Here is a 25,393-nt window from a genome sequence, read left to right on the forward strand (position 1 = left end):
CCGTAAGTAGAATATATTCCATTTTAAATTTGAAATATACTATAAATGTTATAAACATGAAAAACAAGATAAAAATAAAATATTAATAATTTCCTAATTTTAAAAAGGTGATTTTTTGTTTTATTTTAAGCTGTAAAGTTGTTGGAAGTATAACTACATATAAGTTGCATTTAAACAGAAAAGCAAATAGTGGATGTGACTGTAAAGATTGGTAGGAATTGAGATGGTACAAGTCAGACTGATAGTCAGTACTTGTAATACATTAGCTGCTTAAGGTATAGGTATAGTCAATTTAACTATATAGAAGTGAAAAATATGCTCTATATTTGCAACCCTATAGGCCAAATTCTGAACTGATATGTTCAAAATGCTCTTCTAGCTGCTTCTGTATGGAAATTAGTCAATGAATATTTAGTAGGAGACTGCAGTTTCTAAAATTCAGAAAACTAAAATTTGCAATATCAAATTTGAGTACTCCAGCAGCGTAGGAGAGGCAGCAAGAGGAACTAAGAGGTAGGTGTAAGAAAGGTTTTTTTTTATTTTTTTTTTATTTTTTTTTTAGAATGAGAGTTTGCAGAGATGCAAGGATTAATAGCTGTAAGGTATGGACATTTCCAGGATACACATTCTGAACATGTCTTACGTGAAGACTTTGAGTTAAGGTACCATTGAACTGCCCTACCATAAGTATTTTAGTTCCATCATAGAATATCTGAAGATAATAAATCTGGAGATTTTCTATACATACGTCATCCGGGGATCACACTTTTCTCTGATGTCCATGTGCTGAAGTAGTTCTGCAATTGTCTCAAACTCAGGATGTTCATTTGGATTTCTCCTGATGGCTGCTGAACATTAGTGGGATAGGATCTTATGATGTGTGGGGGCAACATGTACCTGCATTGAATTTCATTTCACAGATTCACAGGTAAGAAGGGATCTCTGGAGCTCACCTGGTCCCACCCCTGCTCAAGCCACCCAGAGCAGGCTGCCCAGGACCACATCCAGGTGGCTTTTGAAGGTCTCCAAGTAGGAGAATCCTCAACCTCTCTGGGTGGCCTGTGCCAGTACTCTGTCACCCACACAGTGCAGAGGTGCTCCTGGTATTTGGAGGGGGCCTTCTGTCTTCCAGTTTGTGCCTATTGTCTCTTCTCCTGACAGTTAAAGAGGCTGTAACGGTTTGCAGTGTACCAAGGAGATGCATTTTGTTCCAGTGTCCAACTGGAGTGTGTATCAGAGGATAAATATTTCATGTCAGGGGGAGAAAGGGAGAGAAAGATGTGAGTCTTTACAGTTCACATTGAGATGTCCCCATGGATGTGTTTAATACCAAAGATATGAAATATTACCTGTAGCCAACTTGACAAGCATTTTCCTTCCAGAACTTAGCCTTCGAGCCCACAATTCTCAACAACAGGCAACAGCATGAGTCTTTAAAATTGGGAAGTGGATAGGACCTGCCACTTTTAATTCCTTTTACCTTTCTCAAGCTGCTGTTCTTTAAGTTGCTGCTACAGCTATTTAATTCCCCTCTCCAGCATTATCAATTATTATTATTTTTTTATGTGATTATTTCTTCTTGCTTGAATGGTGGGAGGTGATAGCCATGTTGCAGTGCTACAGCAGCCCTGGTGATGTCATGGCCATGTCACAGCAGGATGCCACCAGCTCCTGGCACCACCCTGGTGACGCAGTGGCCGTGTCACAGTGGGCAGAACATTGGTGGTGGCCCATGTCACAATGGGGTAGGCAGCATGGTTGGACCAGGAGGGGTGTCTCCTGTCTGTCTGGGAGACATGCAATGGACAGACCCGGAGGGGGGATGTGACCAGGCCAGGACCTCCACAGCTCAGTCAGAGGGGTGAAGCTTTCTACAAGGACATTGCTGAATTGTGCACGTCCCATTCGTGCTACTCTGTGAGTTGCTTACGCAGCCTTTTTGAAGTTAGCTTTATTTTTTTTTACTAATGTAAACAGTATTATAAGCAAATGTTATAATGTCTTTATCCATTTTGGGGGGAGACTGTATACAAATATCATTATTAATATTGGCAGTGCTAAGTTAATGGTTGGACTTAATGATCTTAGAGGTCTTTTCCAACCTAAATGATTCTATGATAAGATTCCATGAACAAAATCATGTCCTTAAGACATAGATAACCCCATCTGCTTTTAAAGGATGTAGTCTTTCCTCTCTAAAAACCCTCCATTGTATTTTAACTTCATACCTATTAAATTGTGTTGATCTAAAAATAATCTTAGATTGACTTGGAGAATACTTAACCTTGCTACTCAAAGATGCCTTAATTCTCTTTCATTTTAAGTTCATTTTCTGAAAAATATGAATCAAAAGCATCTTTCTTCATTTTCTCAATTCTTATTCAATTCTTATCACAACTTTTGGTGCTAATTGGATAATGTTATAGAAATACACTAAATCCCTGTAATCGGGAAAATCTTTGCATTTGTGTTATATCTCTGTGAAGCTTTAACATGAGCTTAATAATAAACTCAGGTGATGAGTAACTCATAAACCAATAACAATGAGAAGCTGAGACAAGATAGTACTTCTTTTGGGGAAAGGATAAACATTCTTCAGTGTTTATTTCTTCAGTGTTCTCACCTTCGGAGATTCCCTCAAGAAATAATGACAAACAGGCTGACAACTTCAAGTAGACATAATTTTATGATTACCATTTTGTACACAAGAGCAAAATAAATACACAGACAGGAATGAACAGGACATTGTTGTAATAAAATGAACTTAAAAAAAAAATGGCTAACAATAAGATTTCTTTACACTTCCTTGGAATTCCTGACCGTTCAAAATAGTAGAATGAAACCAGCATTGAAAGGATGACATACTTTTTCACTAGTCTTTGAATACAGTTAGTGTTCATCTGCTTCTGAGCTCCTCCATGCTCCATACAGTTTTGTATTCTTTTGTTTGCAGATGAGGTAAAGTCTCATCTAAAGTCTCAGCTAAAGTCTCTCTCTTAGTTTGTAATAAACTAGAAATCTCAAATCATTTTTCATCTAGATGGTATTGACATCCTGATGGCATTTGCTCATCTCATGGGACTTTTGATAGTTTCTCATTCTTTGCTCAGCATTTGTGTGTGTTTTTTGTTTGTTTTTGTTTGTTAAATAATTTCAAATTCCATACAGATTGTTACCAAAACTATCATGGTAAGGGTCATTTTATTTACTGCTGCTGTGTTAAGATGTGAAATGAGAAAAAAGGATTTCCAAAGAAAATTCTGCTCTGGTATTCCATATCCTCTGTCTAGGTTTTAAATTAATCTATCAAGCTATTTCCTGCCAAGAATAAAGTCATCATTTCAGACTATCTGAATTAAATATTTAAGATCCTTACCAACTTTGAATGTAATAGACTTTTATTTCTTTGTTCTTTATTGATTCTATATAAAGCTATCTCATGTCTTTCTCACATACTATAGCTGTTGGTTATTTGTAATGGTTCTCAATGCTTGGTATTATACTAAGTAAATGTATGTGATTTTATTTGTTATTTTCATAATGTTACATGATGTGCCTGCATCAGGTGCAGGTGCCTGAGTGCTGGCAGGTCTCCTCCTGGCAGAGGGTGGCCTCTGAGTAGGGGCCTCGGCTGCCCCATGACGAACACAATGAGTTCCAGCTGGTTCCAGCCAGTTCCAACCAGCTTCAAAAACTGCACTGGAGGGCCCAGCTGGGCCCAGCAATCACCCCGTATGAGTCTTCCCATGAAACAATCCAATACATCATTAGAAATTCAAATTCATAACATTTTCAGCATCATTTCAGCTCAATTCCCCCATCTGCATATCTGAGAGTCACAGAAAAGATAACAATATTCAAGGAAAAAAGAACACAATACTTTTTATCAGAAAACCAACTTTTACCTCTTTATCTACTAGTAAAATCTGTCTAGTAAGTAACTTATTAATGTCTTTTACAGAACTATCCACAAAGCTAATTCAATTTGTGACAAAAAGGTGGATACACAAGGTTATGAGTCTGTCTTGCTTCAGATTCTTTATTGAAAGACATGAAAATAGTAATGAATTACCACTCTGTTATTAGCTACCTCACTTCAAGATCATTAGAGAACATTATTTTCATTATGATCACTGTTTATCATTCATCTTTTACATTGTGTGACTTGGGAAGGAAATGGTCTTCCAAGTGCTACAAGAAATCCTCTCCGTGAACTATGCAATAAAAGAATACCTAACAATATAGTTTCTTTCTTCCACTACTAATAGGTAGCAATTACAGAAAAAATAGAAAAGCAAAATGAATTTAAAATCCCTTCCTTGAGGCAGATTATTAGCAGTGGCTTTCTCTTTATCCCATCTATCTGTGTTCTCTATTGTCACCTATGATATTGTAGTTCAAGTACTTCTGTAAATCCCCTCTGCAGTCTGTCTGTTTATACCTTCAGGCTACAAAGTGATTGGCTGAGTGCCTGGAGAGTGATGCCAAACCTGAAATATCTGCTAGGACTGCTAACTGCAACACACTTGTTCCCACTTCTGGAGGAATGCTTAAATGTTGCCAAGAGGCAGTGTTTTTTTGTTTTGTGGTTCCTTTTTTTTTTTTTTGGTCTGTTTTAAATTTTTTATTTCTTTCCGAGGAACAGTACAGTTCTTAGATTTTTGCAAACCTATGTTATAAAAAATAACTAAAAATTGTTAGGTATCTGGGTCCTAACTATTGCTTATTTGGATGAATAACTGAAAAGGAAACAAAAATATTTTGACAAATTGTTACTGATTCAGTCCACTGTAAAAGAGCATGTTTTGAGGCAAATTCACCATAGTCACTAATTTATTTTCTCTGTATCTTGTAAATGTAAAGTCTTTGCCTATAAAATATATTACTTATTAATGTCAGAAAGACTTTTTAAAAACAAAGATTGCCTCTACATTAGTGTAATCACTGTCAGTCAAAGCAGCCACAGCCATTTTTTTGGAACAGCTTGCTTTCTATAAGTGGAAATGAAACTGTTCTTGTCCTAACACACTGTCAGTAGGTCAAATGCAGCTTAAAACACTCCAAAAATAGCTCTAGATTTCAGCATTAAAGTAATTCTCTTGTTCTCGCACAAAGGTTGGCTTCTTCTGCTTAAGTATCCTCCTTTTCATCTCATTTATTTTATTTATTTATTTTTATGGTCATTCTTTTGTCACGTTTGAGCTGAGAAGATGTTATCTTTGAGAAAAGGGCTGTTCTGTCTTTTAAAATATCCTCACACAAATTCTCTAATGCTCTGTCTTCTAAGTCTTCTTTCTTTCCTTACTGTCCTTGAGCTTTCAGGAAAGCAATTAAATCAAGAAGAAACATATGTCTCATTTTTAAGGCCTATCAGTGAATCATGCCCATCATGTGAAGCAGCAGAAGTTCAGCTCAGTTCTGGCTACTACCTCTCTGGAGGTACACAGCTGGTCAGAAAAGAGAAACTGTAGCTCCTCTCTGAACCCCATGAAACTCAGCTTCACAATTTAGTAGAAAATCATTAGTAGTCTCTCCTGACTGTATGTGAATTTTATTGTTGGATTTAAAAAATGGTGTGGAAGTGTGGAGTGGCGTTTTTTTTGTAGACAAGAACTGGCAGTAATTTGAAAAGCTGTTTACTGATACCCTGCCCTGACCACAGATCCAAAAAAAAGAACTGTCTATTTCAAAGGCCTCATTCAAATTATGGAAATAATACTGTCTCTTAAAAAGCAGCATTCATAGCCCCTTTTCTACACTTTTTTTTTTTCCTCTAAACGCATTTATGGAAGTTGTGGATTTTTTTTCTGTCAAAAGTTGTAATCAAATAGATACAATGTGCACAGTTCACTCCAGATACAAAAAGTCTGGCAAAATTATCAGCAGATGTATATAGCTTCAGAACTGGAAACATTAGCTAATTCTATCTGGCAATATCTGCACTAATTATAATTACAATTTGTAGCATTAAATATATATATATATATATGAAACACCACTAGGATCTATATGAGCTTCTAGATACTTTATTTCAAATCCAGTTATTTCCATATTCTGTCCCTCACATAGCCACAAATATGACTAAGTGGGCTATTCTGAGCACTCTGATATTAACCAGGGCCAGGGTATGTATTGAGAAAAAAAAAAAAAACAACAACATTAATAATATCAAATGCCTCTCCAGAAATTTTACCGAATATTTCAGGCAGAAAGGAATCATTTGCTTGCAAGTAATTTTTTTGCATTTTTTTGAATTGTTGGCAAAATTCATAGGCCCCGGAAGTATTCTGACATGTACAAGGGGTAATGATCTAGGAAAATTGAAAAGTGCGAAACTGATTAGGCAAATAAAAAATATATCTCAACTCTGTATGAGTCATTACGAAAAGGTTTGATAATGTACTCAAAGCATTATCCAGTGAAAGACTTTTAGCAATGGACGTTTAGAAGGACAAAAACATAGGAACAAACAGAGCTCATAATTTTATAAAAGTAGTGATAAGTTTCATACTGAAGCAATAATAATGGAAATAAATCTGTCATCTTGTAATCTCACTGATGTGGACAACTCATTGAAGGAAGATGTAAATGGACAATTACATTAATTTTGAAGAGTTACAAAGATTAAAATGAAAACTGACTTTCCACTTTGACAGTAACCTCATGGGGGTCAACATCTTTCCACATCCCTCTGTAGTTCAGATGCTATGCAGTTATTTGCAGCTACCTAGCTGCAAAATAAGATTAAAAAATCTCATGTGGATACTTGACTACTTAAGAATGGATGGGTAAAGGTATTGCTGTATAATGTGATGGATTTCCCAATTGTAGACAGTACTCCAGCAATTTTTATTTATTTATTTATTTTTCCCAGGAATCAGAGTAAACGAACACTAAAGAATAGAATCGGGTAGGACAGGAAGTATAACTTGTAATCAGTAATATCTTCTTAAAATGGAGATGAAGAGGAAAATATCCTGTAAAATAGGAAAAAAAATATTTAAAGAAAAGTGATAGAAAGTCTAAACAATCAATGAACAATTTTCAGGATGATACAATTATAGTCAGTATAAACTTCTAAAAGTATTAAGCCATGACAAAGCAATGCCACTAGCAGTAACATATCTTTATTAATTACATTAACTTATTTTTGAAATCTATTCGAAATACTAGTTTTACTTCAGGTATACCATTTATTTTTATTTTTTTTTTAATCAGCTCATCTCCTGAGATTTGGAATAATTTTGTAGCGTGTGTATTAACTTTATTGCTGTAAGTAGTTTTTGTCTTCTAGCCTCAAGTGTACACTACCTAACCAACAATGTGGGAAAAATGTTGTTTCTTCTGGAAGTCATGGCTCTGTGAGTCATTGTCAGTGCTGTTTCATTGTAAAATACTGAGAGAAAATTATATTGCTGTGTCAGAAATACTTATTTAGGGTGTGTTTCCAGAGAGGTGTTTTATTATGGCGGATGACAGCTTAGAAGAAAGGTAAGGATGCAGAATCCAGGCATTCCCACAACTCATTATCCTGCAAATACATGGATTACCACAGTGCAAAAGAAGCAACTGTATTCAAGAGCAGTCAACAAATCTCTGTGTGAATAGTTACAGTGAGAGGCTTGGAATGTGGAAAGTTAAAAGCGACTTTTGTGCTGCTCAAAGACTCATTCAGGCATGTAGAGGATGAAGTTTCATCTCTCCAGTTTAATAAACAGGTTGATTTTTAATTAAGCAGTAAGGTATGGTAAGACATAAACATTAACTGCATTAATTCATAGTTATTGTGCTGCTGCTAGCCATGAGGCTAAAGGATAAGTCACCATCAATGCAACTCGGCATAAATTACCACCACTGAGTGTTCATTTTGGAGTGTTTTATGGCCACTATAAAAATGTTATTATATTGAAAATATTTATATTGTTAATTAAAGGTATGCAAAAATACAGTTTTCTTTTAAACCATGCTCAGTTTATTCTATTTTTAAAAGTCTATACATTTATTTAGCAGGGGAGGAATTCACCTCTCCCTGCAGAAAGCACATTTACAATGAAAAAAAGTGGCAGTAGGAGAAAGGAATAATAACTGTTCTTTTCCATTCTGCTATTCCAGCATCTTCAGTTTCTTTCTGAAAGGTTTGAACACAGAATTATCACAACCATAGAATAAAGAGGGCAATGATTGTAAAAGAATTTAGATAAATGTTGAAAGTTGAAAATTCTTAGTTCTGAAAAGGGCATCAGAGTCTTCTTTCTGTTTTGCAGGAATGCAGAGCAAATCTCTTGCAGCACAGCAGAATAAGTCCCTTGGCTTCAGATGGCTGCTTATTATTCAAGTATTCTGTCCTAATTACTAACTAGAATATAATGAAGTCTGCAGGGCATTTACCTGTTCCCCATCTCCTCACCTTTACAGATTTCAGATGTGCCGTGTAGTGGATTGTGGGCATGCTCAAACTCCCACCAACTCCACTCTGAGTTAATTCTCAGCCAGCTTTGGTCCAACTGTGCTGTAGTCCTGTCACCACAGTGTGAGACTCATCCTGCTCATGAAGCATCAACATTATGAAAAATTAAAATCAACATCTAACAACATAGAATAAAGCATATTGTTCTTAGTATTCTTTCAACAACCCCCCTATAATTTAGTTTAAAATACAGGTATGCTTTACTGAAAATAGAAATTTAATGTAGGTTAATGATACGGAATGACAGACAAAAGCATACTAACAAAACAAACACATTAAATAAAGCTTTTTTTTTATATCCATTCTTGCAAGTTCTGTACTAATTATAGTTCTTTTCATTACCATTCTTCCTTTCCTTTTCTCATTTTATTAGGTTATTACCCAATGAAAGAATGTCTGGCTTATTCCTCATTTCAGAGAGGGCATGTTAGCACTGAGACATGTCCTAATAATATAAGTTGGCAACAAGTTATGTGTATAATATCATCAAAAGTCAATTTCTTTGATAATATGAGACCAAATGTATAGAAGTAGAATGCATTTGAAGCACATTGCATAATTAGATTTCTTTATGCTGGTGAAAACCAATTAACAACACAATGGGATATCATACAATGCAACCACCCCATCGTGTAACAAAGTAATTATTGTATTGCTTCCAAACGTTATTTCAGGGTATTCCTTTCCATATGGTATATGAAAGAAAGTCATTGGCAGTGTTGAGTTGCTACATCTGCCAAAAGTGCTCTTTTTTAAGCAGTAATTCAAGAAGCAAATAAGTTTTTATGTATAATTAGCTGACTGAATGACCATGTGAAATAGGTGAATTTTATTCTTAATGAATAATTCATACCTGTATATATATTACTTCTATTAGTTTTGTTTAAAGTACTATATTTGAGATAGTTAAGAAAGATAGGTATAATTTTTATTAATAGTGCCAAAGTGTGGAAAGCAATATGGAAGTGCAGCAATATCTACTATAAGTACCAAAGTTTCATATGGTATGAAAACAGCATGTCATGTTGTGTACTTTAAGGGGTTAAGTAATCCACTGTCTTCAGAGGACACAAGAGCAACTAGAAGTAGGAACTTCATTAAGGAGAGCACTTACATTCTCTCTCATGATCACATGGGCTGGAAGTATCATTCACTTCTAGAGCACTCCTTCATAGGATGAGTTTGGTCTGCTGACCCAGGTTTAAATAAACATATTTTTTTTTAACTATGCCACAAATATGCTCAACTTTTAAACGATGAAATGTGCTTTCAGAGATCTAAGCAACATGGAGAGCCACCAATGCTTCCATCTGACATATTCAGGTTTAAAAGAAATGTATTTTATTGATAGGAAATTCTGTGTCAGCTTAACAATTCCATATGAAAGGGTGTATTTTAGAGTGAAAAACATTTTGCTTTGAGCTAAAATCTGTATATGAGTTTTAAAGAAAGCATATAAGCAAACATGTAAGCAATATTCAGCTAAATATGCTAAACATAATCTTTTCATCCCTGTTAGTGGAAATATTTTAGACTCTGGAAATTTAAAAAATAAATAAAAAAAAGTAAAAAAAAAATATGCTATATGTATGTTTGAAAAACAGATCAATAATCTCTAGTTCTGCCTACTATTCTAGTTTATAACTCATTCAAAGACTGTTTATCAAATTCAGTTTTCAGTGTCACTAACATACAGTCAAAACTTTTGTTTGTGTGTGTGTGTGTGTGATTATTTTTGTGCCATTATCAAACAACTGTAAGATAGCAGGATCAGCTCCATCACCTATATCTCTGTACTTCTAGCCTTGTGAGTCTTTAATAAGTTTGACTGGTGCTCAGGCAATTTTTTTATAGCCATAACAAAGTTTGACTTGGTTTCTTTATTTGGGAAGCATAACAATGTGGAGAAAAATGATCATTGATAACCAGCCTTGTAATGACAGTGGCCCAAATGGATATTTAAAAAGCAATTTGTTTATTGTCTATGTTCACTTTATATTTAAAACATAAACTGATTATAAAAGAATATTAGATCAATCATAGCTTGTGATAGCAAGCTGAGAAAAAAGTAGGGGGGAAGAAGATAGAACTGGGGAAAAAAAAAAAACTTCAGAATTCTGAAGCAATCACATGAATTTTAATAAAGGTGAGGACAATCTGATGTAGCACTGATGCTTCACAGACTTTTTAGATTTCAAATTAGCTGACACATGCATTATGGTATGCTTCTGTAAGGCTGCAGAATAACCACATTAATGTCCCAACATCTCTAAAATAAAAAATCTGTAAAATTATTCGGTTGCCATGCATATTGAATATTAATTACATTTAATACTGCAGTTTATTAACCTTTTACATTAGTGGTCAGAAATGAAGCATTCTGGGAACAAATCCATGACAGAAGGGAAAAATGTTTCTGACGGCCATTGGGCTCCATTTGACAGTTAATAAAAACCATCAAGTCCATATTATGTTAGATTAACAAAGATCTGGATTCCACTTGACAAGTCATTATTATTAAAGGCAAGTAAAGGGTATTTTCAAATACACCCTGGAGTGATGCATGTTAAAATATGTATGGCAAACTCTAGAATGTCAAGGACATTTTGTGCAGCATATAATGGAAAACTGCATGTAATGTGCAGTTTGGGAACTACTTTATGTACCTCTGAAGACCTCAAAGCATCAAAATGAATGTTTAATTGAAAGCTGTCATACTCGGTGCTGGGACTGAGTATTGCAGATATTTAGGAACAGCCATCCTTTTGGCAACGCAGCCTTTCTGCTGAAGAAGAGAAGGAAACAGATGTGACTAACTGACCCATCTCTGTTCTTCTGTTTTCTGTTAATTGCATCACCTATGTTATTCTAGCATGTTAATTTAGATTTTCATGTTGAACGTGAAAATCGTGCTATGATTTTCATGTTAACACTTTTGTACTTTTTTAAATATGCACAAAGCTTTCTATTTTTGCCTTCAGTATTGGATAAATACATCACTTTCCAAAGCCTGTGGCCTCATCAACCATTTTTCTGGTCTGACTCTAGGTTTGTTCTAATGATGAAAGTTATTGTTATTTTACCATTCCTTTCCAATAATGTTTAGACTCAGGCTGGGATTTAGGGAGATCTTATGTTGTAAATCTAAAATAAAAGAGTAAACAATATATTGTAGTAGTCTAGGAACTGTATGTTATAAAGAAATAATTGATAAAAGCTTTATGGTCAGTGTCTTTAAGAGACTCTCCCTCATACTTGTTGAAACATTTCTGCTTTATTAAAGAATAATATTATCAGGAACAAAATTGTACTATACAGAAAGCAAGTTTGGAACACATAATCTCCTATGTCCACCACCTTTGACTCTGTCTCCTCTTAATATAAAAGTAATGTATTTCCTCAGTAGCAGGTAAAATAGTAATGAAAAAAACCAACAATAAAATCAAAGATTATTCTATAATACAGCAGTATTTGATTCAACTTTTTATAGTTTTCAGTTTGCTTTCTAATTCCAAGTGTGTTAACCTCTATCAGTCTCCAAGTAACTGTGATCTACCAGTATTTGTCCAGAGAGGATGTTATTTTCTGAACAAACCTTAAGCAAATGATCTTTGTACATTTGCTGCTGAGTGTCATCAAAGTACTCTTGGACTAAGAGATACTGAAATTTAAAAAGCAATGAGCAGAAAAAGGCCAGAGGGGAAAATTATCATGAATTAATGTGTATCTGGTGGTTTCTAGGGTAAATGCCTAATACAAGGAGTAAAGGCTGCAAGGCAGGGCACAGAAAAGTGCTTCCTCCACATGAAAAATGTAAAACAGTAATGATGATTTTTCAATATGTCCACAGATAATTCTTGCTTTTATATTGCCTTTTATCATGCCTAGAGATGGACCATGAAAAGAATATTAATATTATTCTTTTCTGTGTCTGATAGTGTCTTCATATCTAACTTTATGATTTCCTGTAATTTGCTACAAATTTTGCAAAGCTATAATACAAAGCTTATTGATCTCTGCTATCTTCATGAAAAGACCACCTTGTGTTTGTAATGGGAGAGGAATTAAAAAAAAATCCCATTTATTATACTTTATATACTATATATATATACTATATTTTCACAATCATGAAAACAGGTTCATTACCTTACTGCACTTATTCTGCTCAGTTTAGGATTTTTAGAAAACCTATCTATGATATAATTTACTATACTGATAGGAAAAAGTACCATGCTGAATGGCAGCTCTTCTTGACTCAAAATATTCACTGAAATTTTATTTGCTATATAAAAGACAATGACACTCTTCATGAGGGGTTTAATTCTTAGCCAATAGGAAATTATGTAGCTTTATTGAAATAAATGTGTCTATGCCAATTTGACACCACGTAAAAACATATATTTCTTATAGAGTTCTTACGAAATTGGTGGAAATTTTACGGACTGAAGAGTATAGATCTGAGTAACCCTTGCAGATCTAAATTTCTCATTGTCTGAAAATAAAGCCAGCAGAGTTGCTTTGCTCTGACAGCTACTAAACATAGACATTGTCAGCCTATCCAAATTTCTCTGGTAACTTTTACCACCATCTGACTTTACTATTGCCCAAGTCTAGGAAAGGACTGAAGGGTGTGCTATGAATCGTAGGCACTCATCTTGTCTTTCTAATTTGAATTCCATTTTTTACTAAGCGTACTTGTCTGAAAAATTGTGTAACATTTTAATTTATTAATATTCCTAGGTAAATACTGTTAACATTCAGACTGAGAGAGCAAAAATGGCAGAAAGAAGTGTTTGAAGGGGGGTTATAATTATCCCCCAGCTAATATTTATCATCCCATTTTCAAGGTTAAGATTAGGTACTGGCATACAGAGACAAATCATTTATTTTAACACCTTATCTCCCGTAATGGCTCATAATAAGAATCTTAGAGGAAAAAAAAAAAAAACCTACGAACTTGAGAGAAACTCTAGAAAATAACTTTTCAAGTTTTCCTCATTTGTTTGTTTAGGATTTCATCATCATTTGTTTGTTTAGGATTTCATTCATCAACAGATTTCATATGGACAATTATATTTAATGTCGATAGGTTTTATTCCGTATGAAGTTATTTAATCTTTATTTTATTTATTTATTTATTTTATTATTTGTACTTCACAATGTCCTTCAGCAGTGAGGTCTATAATTTGCTCATGAGCTGTGTCACCCCAAAAAAAAAAAAAATTAAAACCAATGATAAAATTACCTCTTGTAGCCTAGCTTCTGTGTTATTGTGTTATGAGGAAATCATTTCTTATCCGCTTTATCGAGACATGCATGATTGTACAGATCTTTCAAAAATCCTCCATGGTCAATTGTTTTCCAGGCTAACGAAAACTTCTCCTGTGGAAGCTATATTGTACTTATAATTATTTGTCTTATTCATCTCTGTACCCTACCTTACACTTCAGTACAAATCTTTTTGAGTTATTCTGGTGCTAATACTCTTTACCCATAAACCCTATTTGTATACACTGACCTTTTTTGTCTAGTCTTTGTTTCTTGTGTGTGGATAGTTATTAATTCATAACAGTCCTTCTTGTTAATCCATGGTGTTATAATTTCTTGAAGAGTTTTTAGCAAGGAGCTTTAATTTTTTTTTGAAAAGCCATGTTTTTTATGACTATTTCTAAGTCATTAGGTCTAGAATAATTCCAGTCTTTCTGACCTGAGTAGTAGACATATATTAAAGAGGAATTTGTTTGAGATTGAAGACCAAGACTCCAAATGCCCTCTACATGTTCAAGATATTCAAGATTTAACATGAACTAACAAGTTCTATATTTTCAAAGGACTTGCATATTTTTTTATTTTTATTTTTTTGCAAAATTATGATGGTGTCTAGGTACACAATTAGACAATGGTAATAAAAGAGAATGAAATATACAGCTTTCAGTTAGAGATTAACTAATAGTTACTAATAGAACTATTAGTTCTGTCAGGTGCTCTACTTCTGAGTGAGTGGTTATTGTCAGGACATTGCTCAAAGACTATATAAGTCCACAATGAATTAATCACTTAATTCTAGATAAGATGAACAAAAAATCATGAGCACACCAAGGACTGAAAAAATTGGGGTTTGACTCCTAACTTAATGCTAAGCCAACTCATTAATTTTTGTATTCTTTCTCATTAGTCCTTCTTCTTTTTCTCTTGTCTAACATTACAGTTGTCATACTTATAAGGAGCTTATAATTTATCAGTTATCCAAGAAGTCTATGCTAAATAAAAAAAAAAAAAAAAAAAAGACAGTGGACTCAAGTTCCAAGTTTAATGAATACTATAAATCAAATCAGTGTCTCATGACTGTCATCATCCATTAAAACTACAGTGTTATAATACTCAAATAACACACCAGAATGACGTCTTGAGACAAGAGTTTGGGAAAGTATAATGAACTGTCTGCATTCTGCAGGAAGTGTTCACTATTTTAAGGCATTTTATGGTAAATAATATGCTGAGTACTTTGTATCATCAAGTATACAACAATTTCTGGCATATACTGGACAAATTTTCTAGACATTTAGTATATAAGCAGAATAAATTTGTAAATACTCTGGAGATTTTTACTCCTTGAAAAGTTTCTAAGTACTTCTAATTTTCCTGTAAATTAAACATTTACTGAGTTTTGTTTTCTATGTGATTCCTGCTAATACTTCAGGGTAACACATCAGGTACAATATAGCATTCCTGATGATTTTTCAATTACAATGTTTTTTAAAAATATATATTTGGGGATTGGCCCTGATATCTTTCTTTTAACCAGTCACATATATTTTAAATCTTTTATTTTAATATCATATACAATTTTCAATATATAATATTGCTCGATCAGGTTTATTGCTTTCAGATTTTATTTCATATATATACTACTATCTCCAATCTATTTTTAAACTTCTTAAAAAAAAAAAAATATTTTCTTTTTTGTATTTTGTATAAAGGTTGCCTTCTTAAAAGTCTAATCCATTGTTTCAAAATAGAAAATTACAGACTACTTATATATTTACATATACATATACATGTGGACACAGATTAAATATACCTAGAATTAAATGTAATTTAATATTCTATGATGTTACTACAGTCTTAATTTGCATAATAGTGTCTATTTCCATTTATGTCCACCTCTCTTTTCAGGAAGATGCTGCTGTCATTTCATGTCCTCTCTCTCTCTCTCTCTCTTTCTCCGATTGCTTTTAGAAAAAAAAAAAAAACTGTTGCAGTGGGGATCATGCTTTTGCATGCTTTTGTTTTGTTTTGTTTTGTTTAATTGAAGTCAATGAAGCATCCTCATGCTTCACTTGTTATTTGTTCTCATTAAAAAAAAAAAAAAATCTCATGGCATTTCTGACTATTAATTGTCTATCTTATATGTCACATTATATATATATATAAATGTTTAAAGCCTGTGAAGAATGGAAAACTATACAGATATACAGACATAGGCAAATATTTTACTTCACTACTCCATCTTTGGATCACGCAGAAATCAGCTAAAATGTCCCAGGTCTCCTGAGGCTTTTGATTGGAAAATGGAGTTGTCAACTTTTTCTAAATCCAAAGTTCAGAATATCTGTGCTCTGTCAACCTATAAATTTGCAGTGTTTTCCTATGGCAGTATCCATTTATTTTCAGTATCTAATTTAGTTCAGTATTTGCATTTATGATGATAAAAGGCTTTGCATAATAGCACAGGATAGACTGTGATGTTAGATGAAAAGTAATGATATCAAAATAGCAGGCGCAATGGTAGGATTGCATTACAACAACTTTTGTCCGTCCTTCAAACTATCCTTGCTGTCTCTCTTAGATTTTCCATAGTCTTAGATTTGACTGAGCTGCTGCAGTTATGTGCACTTCATTATGTGCACTTCTGTTTCTATGAGTTATTCATTCAGTACTGACCTTTGTAATAAAACTTTTAAAATGGGAAATGTAGTACATATTGAAATTACAGAACTGTTATTCGTAACACTTCAGTTACCATATTCAGAGACTTTTAAGGAGCCTAATAGCCCTTAGATGGTCTAGAATGATTAAACAACACACAAAACACTGAAATATTAGAAAAAATGAAAGAAAGACTATTCTTTGAGGTTGGTGAAAAATATTTTATTTCCATTAAATTTAAATGCAGATGTAAAAGTCTTGAGCTTTAAATAAGAATGAATGTATATACAAAGGAATAGAAACATAAAGAAGTGTCAACATAAAGAAAATTGTGAAAAGTTTTAAGGTTGAGTTCTCATAGACTTTTTTTTATTCCATAGTTAAAAGTACAGCATGGTAGAAACAAACTGATTAATTTAGCATACTCAGTATTCTCAAGATGTTGAATAATAGCCTACTCCAAGCATCATTAAAATTCTTTTAATTAAGGGGAAAGAGTTGCAATTCCTTTTGCAATTTAAAGGGCTTCATTAAAATACTTTACATGCTATGTAATTTGCTTTTTAAAAAATTCCTACAAGAAATAGTTTTTATAAAACCATTTATATGTCAATATTCTGCCTTCTGAGACTGAGTCTTCTTAATTAGCAACTTGTCCTGAAAAACAAGGGTGAAGCATAAAAACAGAACATAGTGTACAAATCTGAAAATATTTCTGGATCTGAGATGTGAGACTAGACACCAGATGAAACGCATGAAGATCCTTGCTTTTGAACTCAGTAATATTGATGACATTTAATCAGTGCACTCTACTTGGCCTGAGCATACCTCATATACACTCTTTCAAATAGGATTACATGCCTAGAATAAATACAAATCGTACTAGTAGCCTTCTATACTGCATACTAAAAACAGGAGAGAAGAATGTACAATGTATACATTGTAATACAATGTAACCCCCCCTTTTTTTTCCTTAGATTCAAACTATATACAAATGTTTATATCCATATATACATTAATTTTACAGATTTATTCAATCTTTTTTCTTTGCTAGTTCTAAAACTTGGCAAAACTACTGTGGCAAAAGAACTGAGGTCTTTTGAATACACTTCTTCAGCTGAAACTGGCTGAAAATGTGAATAATTATGATAGAGACAGGTAGTTTATTTTAATTGTGGAACTGTTTTAAATACAATTTCCTGTACATATAGGAAAATACTAATTTAAATGTTTATACATTTAATTCATTTATTGAATAGTAGGCAAACACAAAACAGAGGTGAGCCTTGGTCAATTTTCTTTTTCAGGATCGCTTGCACACATTCTAGGTAAGAGAAGAGTTTTGTCTAGAGCCTGGTAAATATCTACTCAGAGATTTTATGTATTAAAGTTTGTTCTTTTGAAGATGATTTTAAAACACTATCCTTAACATAATCAACATATTGTCTACTTAAAATAGTGAAAAATCTTTGAGTTTGCTTCTTGTAAAGATACAGAGATAAAATAGATGACTGTGAGTTCAACATGGGATGAAAAGACCATGCTGAATTCAACATTACCCACCATTTGCAGTTAACTTAAATAATTAGTCTTCTGCTAGATATTCAGAAGACTGTCATGGAAAAGAGAGACTGAGTGGTTATTCACTTTTCAAATTTTTTGTTTGTCTGTTTGTTTCACAATTAAATAATTTCCATATAAATTGTAAGTGACATTTGAGACTCAGAGCGGGATCAGCACTTTAGTTTGATCTGAGGCTCTGGTAGTGTATAAGAAAAACACCAGACCCTCCGAAAGAATGTTCAAAGCTTCCTGTGTATGTCTTGTTTTCTGCCTTGCCACCAGGATTTCTTTAGATTGTCATTACTCACTTGTCAATGCAAGTCATTCTCCAGGTTTTGACTTGGAGACACACAAGAAGTCAAAAAAGGAGATGTGTGACAGTTAATCCGTTCTCTGTCTTCCAGTCTCACATGCTTGGTCACACTACTCAACAATAGACACTATTTTTTAATTTTTCCAGAAATTTTCACCACCTGAAAATTTTCTGCTGTTTAAGGACTCTCACTGTTTAGTTTCTGAGGATGGGTGCTTGGTTGCTTTTGCCAATGAAGTCAGCACACATTGGGAGAAGATACGCTGTGTGGTGGATAAGATAGGAGTTACTGAAAGTCAAGGACTCTCGCAGTGTGTGGCTTCATTCATTTCCCACTGAGCTGAAGTGGCACTAGCACTGTTTTGATATAGACATTTTAATAAGCTACATGCAAAGTAAGGTATAATACCTTACCGATAGCTGCGTTAGTATTATTGATGTAGAACTTCTATAAATATAATGAAAGAAATCCTGATTTAATAAACAATCAGAAAAGAAGTTAGTACAGGTATAACATGGTATAAAAGTCCAATGTTTTCATGAGAGTTATGGAAGCCATGCCATTTCAGAAAATCTTCTAGGCACGGTGCTAAAAGTAAGCATGTTGAACACTAAGAAAATAGCTGTTTGTCACTGCTAACAATATAACAAGGGATAAGAGAAGATTTCGTTTTTTATTTATAATAATTTTTCATAACGTTTACATGAAGAAGGAGGAGGAGAGCAGGAAAAGACAGATAAGATTCTGCCAGGAACCAAATTGTCTCTTTAGCAGCTCTGAAAAAAAGACATGTTTACAGCTGAGATTTGCTGCAGTGCCTTCCCTTGTTCAGCGGACCATAGGAGGCTGTAAATATGGAAACAGATAACACGGCTGAAGAAAAGCTGCTAGTAGTTTCTTACACAATGAAAAAATAAAAAATTGGTTGGATTTTTGGTTAAAAAAATGTTAACACAGGCTTTCTGGCTTCTAAAATGTGTGACCTTTGATAACAGTTTCCAAGTGATGCCACAGACTAAAAACGATATGGTTTCAAATGAACTGCGTAGGATCTGAATCTAATTTAGCAGTCACCTGCATTATATCATTGTATACACAAGGTGCATTGGTACAGTATAACAGCCAATTAAAGCACTTTCTGGCAAGAGCTCCTTAATACACTTCTCTGTAGCTTCCTTCCTCAGATGAAATAATTGTAATGATGGCTATATTACACTAATGCTGCATTTACAGCTATAATGGCATACACCCTACTAACAATGTTTCAGCACGTCTGGTACCTACTGTGCTCCACAGAAATATTGCAGCGGTGATAAATGGTGGAAACTGGACCATCCCTTCTGACTTTGTCATGCCCTGGAGTTTTTTCTGACTGCTATGGTTGTCTCCTCCTGGTTTCCAGGTGATGTGCCTTGGCCAGGAGTGTGAGAAGACATCTATAGCTGGAGAACAGTGTCCCTATGGTAGATTTCCAAGAGGGTCCCACATCTATACTTTTGCACCTTCAGGACTCTTTGTGGTCAGATGTCTGGTCTGACACTGGCTGGAAACCATATGGTTTCCTCCCACAGGGGAGGTAACTTTGGCTGGAACCACCTGTGAGGACTAGTGGCCCAAGATCATCACTATTTCTGGTCTCCTGTGTCTGCAAAGTGGAGAAACCACTAATTCGATTCCTAAGCGGCATTACTTACAGTGCCACCATATATATGATGTTGGGCTGACAAATGAACAGGGAGCTCTGCCATCACAGGCTGCTACTGGATGGTTGAATCTCATACTAGAGTCACTTGGTGTGGTGGTTTTACTCAGCTGGGCAGCTGAGCTCCACCACAACCACTCTCTCACTCCCCCTCCTCAAAGAAAATGGGGGAGAAAATACGATGAAAAGGCCTCAAGGGTTGAGATAAGGACAGGGAGATCACTCAAAAATTATCATCACAGGCTAAACAGACTCTGCATATGAGATCAATAAAATTTATTACCTGTTACTAACGAGCTAGAGCGGTGAGAAACAACAAAACAAACTAAAAACACCTTCCCCCCTCCTCCTCCCCCCCCCCCCCCATCCATTTCCACCTCCCCCTGAGCGGTGCAGTGGAACAGTGAATGGGGGCTGTGGTCAGTCCCTAACATTCGTCTCCGCTGCTCCTTCGCAGTCACTTTCTGACCCTGCTCTACATGGGGTCCCTCCCACGGGATGCTGTCCTTCCTGAACTGGTCCTGTCTGGGCTTCTCACAGGCATCAGCTCTTCAAGAACTGCTCCAACATGGCTCCATACCACGGGGTCCATCCCCCAGGAGCAAACTGCTCCCGCACAGGTACCCCATGGGCAGCAGCTCCCCCCAGACCCCCTCCTCCTGTGGGGGCTCTCCATGGGCTGCAGCCTCCTCCAGGCCACATCCACCTGCTCCACCAGGGGCTCCTCCATGGGCTGCAGCGTGGAGATCTGCTCCATGTGGGACCCATGGGCTGCGGGGGTCAGCCTGCTCCACCAGGGGCCTCTCCACAGGCTGCAGGGGAACTGCTGCTGCGTGCCTGGAGCACCTCCTGCCCTCCTTCTGCACTGGCCTTGGGGTCTGCAGGGCTGTTTCTCACTCCTCTCTCTCACAACTCCTGTTGCACAGCAGTTTTTTTTTCTTTCTTTTTTTTTTCTTTTTTTCCCTTTCTTAAATATGCTTTCACAGAGGCGCAAACAACATTGTTTATTGGCTCTGCTCTGGGCAGTGTCAGGCCCCTTTGGAGCTGGCTGGAGCTGGCCCTTATCTAACGTGGGACAGCTGTTGGATTTTTCTCAGAGAGGCTACAACTGCAGCCCCCACTACCAAAACTGTGCTGTGCAGACCCGATACAATTGGATATGTTTTGTTTCTTTCCCACCAATATAAGTATATCAAATGTTTTATTGAGGTGTTCAGAAGACAATTTATCCCAAGTTACTGAAGTCGACTAAATCTCCTGTATTGTCCTATAGCTTTAGTGTATACCATAGGTTTTAACAAAGTCCATACTATCACTGTTCATTAAAGACTTTCTAAATTTGTCTTACTTTATTTTTAGATCTGTTCAATTGAATGATCTCCATGATTATTTTTAGTTTGAGTGGTCCAGATGATGAATGAGTGGCCAGGAAAAGAATGTCAGAGAGAAGAATACTTATGCAGTGAATACTGGTTCATGTCCATATGCAACCAAATCACAACCTGAAAAGTGAATTAGGTGACACAGCATTTAATGTCCAAAGTTGAGTTGTTTGTGGGTTCTTTTCCTTCTTTTTCATCTTTTTTTTTTTCTTTTTCTCTTATTTTCTGTTTTTTTCTTAATTCTTTTGACTGTTTCATTTTTTTTTCCCCACTATTTTTTCTTTCTTTCTTTCTCCTTTGTTACATGTCCAATGGAGGGGTGGAGGGGGGCATTGGGAGTGGAGTTATTAAAACCTACCTGGTTTTGGTAACATTGAGAATGACGTTATGACATTTGGAATGTAATTTCATTTTGGTAACAGGAAAGTTGACCTTTCACTGACTGCAATGAATTTACAATGGAATATTTAAAAAATAATAAAAATAAAAAAAAATCAACAACCAAAAATATGAAGTACCAGAAAAAAATAAAATAAAATTTGCCAACTATATTTTGCAAGGTAGACGAAGACTCAGGGTCTCGTAAGTATATATTAAAATGACAACTTTAGTGGAAGCTTAGGAATAAGACCTAATACTTCTGTGTGTTACATGTAAGTTCTAAATGATTATAATATGGTGAACATTTTTAATATATTGGTATACATAAGTGTCTGCATATAAATATATATTTGTACATGCATACATATTTTACACATTTTAAACCCACTTTAGGGGTGAAGTTTTTCAAAATGGAAGTCAACAGAGAGATACTTTTGGACATAAACAGATTTTGAAAATTAAGGTGTCCCAGATTTTTAACAATTATATCCTCTCTTTATGACAACTAGGGTCTCCCAACCTGCAGTCATATTAGTTACCTTCATTTAAACTTTCTACATTTTCTTCTGTTGACTGCTCTTTGACTAGAAAAAATCTCAAAGCTGTTTTTGAAATCTGTATGGGTATGATATTACTCAACTTTTTTACTGCATGCTTGTTTAATTCTTCAAAGTTCAGACTTTCCCTAATGTGTGACAAAAGAGAAAGAAGGTCAAGTCTCTTGAAAGCTTTATCTTACAAGAATTTAATTCCTTGTGCCTGAGATTAGGCCACTGTATAAAAATTGTATTGCTCCTGCTACTATTATCCCTTTGGGTGGACACTAAAATTTTGTAGTGTACAAAGAATCATTTATCAGATTTAAGCAGAGTAGCTTCCAAATGTTACTGTGAAAGAAATAGGCTCGCTACTGTAAACTTTAAGACCTTATTTGATTTTTCAATAGCTCTATATTTAATTTTATTTCTGAAAATTTCTTGCCCATGCTTTCTGATTATTGTAAAGGATAAATGCCTGCCCTCTTGAGGTTGTATTTTTTATTATCTATTGTGCTGTTTTTCCTTTTTCTACCATGGTCATCTAAGAACTTAATCAAGGAACAGAGTGCCACATTTTCAAGTCTTTTTTTCCCCATCGATCTGAATCCCTTTTTCCCTGCAGTTAAGGAAGACTGCAGATTATCTATTGGTACTTAAAACCTCCGAAAAGCTCCCAATACATTTATCCTCATTAATGGTTACCTCCGTTATTCTCATTATTAGAAATGGCCCACTAGGGGATCCTTCTCTCCAACTGGCAAGTTCAGTTAGAAAAAATGTCAGTTCTTTCATTTTTATTCTGAACTCTACTCATCTTATTTATGAATAGTTCTCACAGAAGTCATTTACAAATGGTATTGCCTATAGGACATATATCCCACTGCTGTTTTTTTAGGATTCACAAATGGCATAAAGGGATCCTATTTTACTGCCTTTCCCAGCAATTTTCATATCAAACATTCTCAAAGTACAGACAAAAAATCTATTTAAACTGTTTGTATCCTGCCAACTCTACCTCACCTGTGAGAGTTGAGCTGCAGTTCCTTTTTATTTATTAGCACTCACTAGTAGTAAAATGTTAACAGCTTTGCTTCACAAACTATTTATTAAATTTGTCATGTTCATGTTTATTGATTTGAAAATGGTACTAAGGTCCTTATTGTTTATATGGTGTGTTTGTACCTACATCTTTCGTAGACAGATTTCTTTCTAATTCTTAAACAACACTATGAGGATATTTAACAAACAAGGAAAGTAAAATTAGCAAAAATACAGAAAAAATCAGAGAAGCTTCTGCACTATCTCCTTAATCACAGAGAAAGAAAATAGAGGTGCTGAGGTAGATGTTCAAGGGACATTTCAGCAGATAAGCAGGTATGCTATTCCTAGCTGACACACAATTAGGAACAGAGTATCGAGATATACTTCTCTCTCAGATTAGTCTTCACTTAACCAGTGAGTTCAAATCTTATTAAGGTGTGAGAAGGTGAGGGGACAGGCAGCTCATGCTGACTATGCACTGTCAGTAGTAGGTCTTATTTTCACAGAAAAGCAGGTTCTTAAAGTGGTAAAAGTGTGTGCTGGTTCAGTGAAAAAAAAAAAAAAAAAAAAAGTAAAATAATCTTCCCCAAATTGTGCATGTCCTTGAATTGAAGAAAGTGGTGGTACTTCATTGCATGAAGATGGCAAAGAGAAAGAACTCTGTTAATGAATACTTCAGAAACATGACTTAGTCATTCACAGTCTGCCACAAACATGTCTTATCACTTTTAGAAAACGGGACTCTTTGTAAAGACAGTGGTACTTTTTGAAAATAGTGAAAGAGGCTAGAGACAGTCTTTTCTTAACTAAGGAGAGGAACTTTACAGCATGATATCATAAGCTTTGTTTCCATAAGGATATAAGACTGTTTCCTTAATCTTTCACTAGATCAAAGATTTCAGGTAATTTGGGGGATAATAAACAAAGAAACAAACAAACATAAATAATCAAATGAATAAAAAGAACAACAAAAAACTCACAAACAAACACAAATGCTATGATGTCCACATCCTTGATCTCTGTCTCTAACAAGATTCTCTATAAGCATCCATCAGAACAGGTGGCTAGCACCCTGTATCAAAATCTGAAAAGAAAAAAAAATATATCTTTAAGCTCCATAAACAGTCTTGTCACATTTTTTCTGTCTTCTTAGGACCTTGTTTTGGTTTCTAGGCCAGATTATTTTCCTTTTCTCTGAAATTACCTTCTCACCTTCCTTGTAAAAGTGATGAATTTATCTAGTCTCAGTTGCAGTAGATCTGTTTGCAGTAGATTACTTCCTGACTAAACTGTTTGCAGTAGATTACTTCCTGACAGCAGAATTTCATTGAGCTGTCTCTGAAAGCACTTACAGAGGAATAAACTCTGGAAACATCAGTTTGAGTAAAAGAGATCTCTTCTCTGGGGGAGGGCCCTGAAGCCTCATGGCTTCAGAGAGCTATACAGGGGCCTATGAATACTCTACAAAACCCATAACACTCTTCTCTGAAGAAATTACAGTTCAAAAATCAAGGCCAAATTCAACATCAAATTTAAACTAATAAATTTACGTGTCTACATATAAGTTCCTGTATATACCTTAGGCATCTGAGTTCCTATTACAATTGTTGCAGATATATTTTCCAAGTTTTTGAGCTTGATTTGGGCAAATTTTAGAAATCGGTAAATCCTTGGTGAGAGTAAATTGTGAGTGTCCTTCAGAGGGTAAAACTTCTTATAGCCCCTAGTAATAGTCTGTTGACTATTTTGTTAGAAATGTAGTAGTTTATGCTTTTAGTTCTGGAACTCATTAGTTGTCCTGGTTTCAGTTAGGACAGAGTTAATTTTCCTCCTAGTAGCTGGCAGGGTGCTATGTTTTGGATTAGGATGAGAAGAGCGCTGATAACATGCTGATGTTTTAATTGTTGCAGAGCGGTGCTTACACCAAGCCAAGGACTTTTCAGCTTCTCGCTCTGTCCTGCCAGCGAGCAGGCTAGGGATGCAGCAGGAGCTGGGAGGGAACAGACCCAGGACAGCTGACCCAAACTGGCCAAAGGGGTATTCCATACCATCTGACGTCATGCTGAACAATATAT

The 25,393-nt window shown here is 35.1% G+C and overlaps 1 long non-coding RNA gene across 1 annotated transcript; it reads right to left on the reverse strand.

Moving 5' to 3' along the window:
• Positions 1-6,360: 6,360 nt before the first annotated feature.
• Positions 6,361-24,384, reverse strand: LOC118257412 (uncharacterized). Its single transcript, XR_004781554.1, has 3 exons — positions 24,299-24,384; positions 8,408-8,542; positions 6,361-6,977 (listed from the first exon to the last, which is right to left on the reverse strand). It is a non-coding gene; the product is annotated as an uncharacterized LOC118257412 (long non-coding RNA).
• Positions 24,385-25,393: the final 1,009 nt, after the last annotated feature.

The sequence above is a fragment of the Cygnus atratus genome, chromosome 2 (genome assembly GCF_013377495.2).
Source record: "Cygnus atratus isolate AKBS03 ecotype Queensland, Australia chromosome 2, CAtr_DNAZoo_HiC_assembly, whole genome shotgun sequence".
In the NCBI taxonomy this organism is placed as follows: domain Eukaryota; kingdom Metazoa; phylum Chordata; class Aves; order Anseriformes; family Anatidae; genus Cygnus; species Cygnus atratus.